A 2,638-nucleotide genomic window follows, 5' to 3' on the forward strand; every position below is an offset into this window, starting at 1 on the left:
TTTACACGGGTCCTACTTCTTGCCTTAAGCCTTCTTTTGTTCCGCAGACGTTTTCCTCTTTTGTTTTTTATCCGCCATCTCTATCTTTCTGTCGCTCGGCTCGGCTAATGTCCATTCTGTGCACTGAACGCTCTCTCCTCCACATCATGAGTAGACACGCCCCTTACTGCTGATTGGCCACAAGTTTGTTTTATTAGTCGGCCCGAATCAGTTTTCTAAAGCGTTTTTGAAAAATCGCTCACCCCACCTTTAAACCGAAATCAATCAAAAATGCCCATGGACAGGTTTTTGCTGACAGGATATGATATTCGGTAAGGGAAACGCAAAAATTATCATGATATTATCTGTCATAAACGTTGTCAATGCTGTCAAAAACAGCAGCATTTAACACTAGCACACACAGATCTGTAGAACAAGTAGGTTACAGAATGAAATGAAATACGCAAAAACTAGCCATGAAGAAGTCTATGCCATGTCATTCAGTATAGTTACATTTTCACAAATCATGCTATAAACTTTCATAAGAGCACTAGACAAAGTTATTGTAGTTATGTATTGTTGCAATAAACAACTGATAAAATTATCCACCCTTAAATATAGTATTAACAAATACTAAAACAAATAAAAACGGTAATCTACTGGCAGCTGTGGTTGCCAGCATTGCACTGTTAATTTACAGCTCTCTACCGTTAATTTACAGCTCTTCATTTTTACAGTATGTTACCATTATTATACCATGTGGTAACTGATTTTATTTTAGAAACTGATTGCTTCAAACCATTAAAAAAAAAAAAAAAAAAAAATGTCTTAATATAAAACCACAAACACTTAAAGATGAATAAAAAACCAACCAAAACATGGTTTAGGCTATTAGCTTATACTCCTCATTGACAATTTTTTTAAAACGTTTTTTTTTTTAAAACAGGTCTATTAATTTATATAATGAATTATAGGCCTATAATTAAAATTTATCGTTTATATAATATAAATATATATATATAAATATAATCATTTAAACGGTTGATTCATTCAGGAACGAAACACCATCATGTTGCTCAGGAGACGAAAAACAGCATTGTGGCTGTGTTTGGAATGATTTTTGTAGGCGAAATAGAGCAAAAACAGCTAATATGGTGTCTAAAACGTAAGTCTGATGATATTAGCCTATTGATTTTATACAACAATAAACAATAAGTTATCACATTTGTAACCATGCTGATTTTTTTTTTTTTAAACGGCACTCTCCGTGATATTAACTATATGAAATGATATAAATATATAGATTTTCTGCCCCCTTATCTTGAATTAAGTGATCATTCTTATAATGCATATTAATAGACTGAATCATGCCATGAAAGAACGCACTCTACGCTTACTAAGTTAGTGTAGTCGCTTATGCGTGCACTCTGTAGGGGTGTTTTGTTTGGTTTTTGCGATATACTAGATAATGTAATGATGTCTCACGAGTTCAGTAACGTATTTGCGCTAAATCTGCGCTGATTTGCCAAAATTAGCTAGTGATTTGACAGCGTTACCCGCCATAGCTGATTTTTACCCGCATTTGGCGGGTGTTAATTTCAAACCCTGCATACAACGATCGATCTGCACAGTGCAAACAGCCAAAACCTGTAGGCCTATATTTTAGGCAATATAGAAATCCTGGCAAGGGTGCGTCCCGTAAAAATGGCCCATATGGTCTCCCTAGTACTAAGTGAAGCTGGTATTGCTGTTTGTGGAGTTGCTGTTGTGTGTTTAATCCTCCTCTGTTGAGATCTTGAGAGATTTAATGTCTTTTATTTCAGTTGATTTATTGTTCGGCTGTGGCTGAAGTCAGTTGTAGTTCTTGTGTTTCTCTTTCCTTCGGTGATTCTGTTAACAGCAGGTGTTCATCATTAATGGTCAATCATCACATAATTATCTTAACTCCAACACTGCTTCAATGCTAATTTAACACTCTGTAGTGTGGAAACACATGAACACTTATGCCGAGTTCACACTGCACGATTTTAGCCCGATTTTTCACTCGCCGACAGGTTTTGCGAAATCGCCGACAAATGCCCGACATCGGAGGCAAATCGGTGCTCGTTCACGCGAGTGACAATCACGCAGTGTGAATTATCAAAGACACGATCTGAGGGAATCGCCGACGCGTCGCCGACGCCTGTGAAATATTTGGCATGCTAAATATCTGGAGCTGGCAGCGATTCACAATCACGCTGTGTGAAATGAGTTCTGAATGAAAAACACATCGGCGATGACCAACAGCCAATGAGAGACCAAGATACAGGGCAGCAGGAAGTTCGGGGAGGAGTTATATGAAACGTAGTTTGCGGACCAGTGTTGCCAAATCCGGATTGCCGCCGGTTGTTTTTTATGTCAGCAGGTTGAAGCGACCCCACGTGGGGTCACGTACGTGATATTCAGGCCCTGGAATATGAATTGTACCAGGAGAACCCCGCCAAAAAAATTTGTATTTTACCCCCAACGCGATTTTTACTGGGGGACCCCCTCGAAAGCAATTGGGCTATTTTCAGGCTAGTTTTGAGTAGTAATTGGGCGGGTTTTGTAACGAAAACCTGGCAACCCTACACCAGACAGAGCTGTCGGCGATTCTTCCTATTGTGAAGTCATGCAGTGT

This window comes from Sinocyclocheilus anshuiensis, unplaced genomic scaffold, assembly GCF_001515605.1.
Source record: "Sinocyclocheilus anshuiensis isolate Anshui unplaced genomic scaffold, SAMN03320099.WGS_v1.1 scaffold1898, whole genome shotgun sequence".
NCBI classification, from domain to species: domain Eukaryota; kingdom Metazoa; phylum Chordata; class Actinopteri; order Cypriniformes; family Cyprinidae; genus Sinocyclocheilus; species Sinocyclocheilus anshuiensis.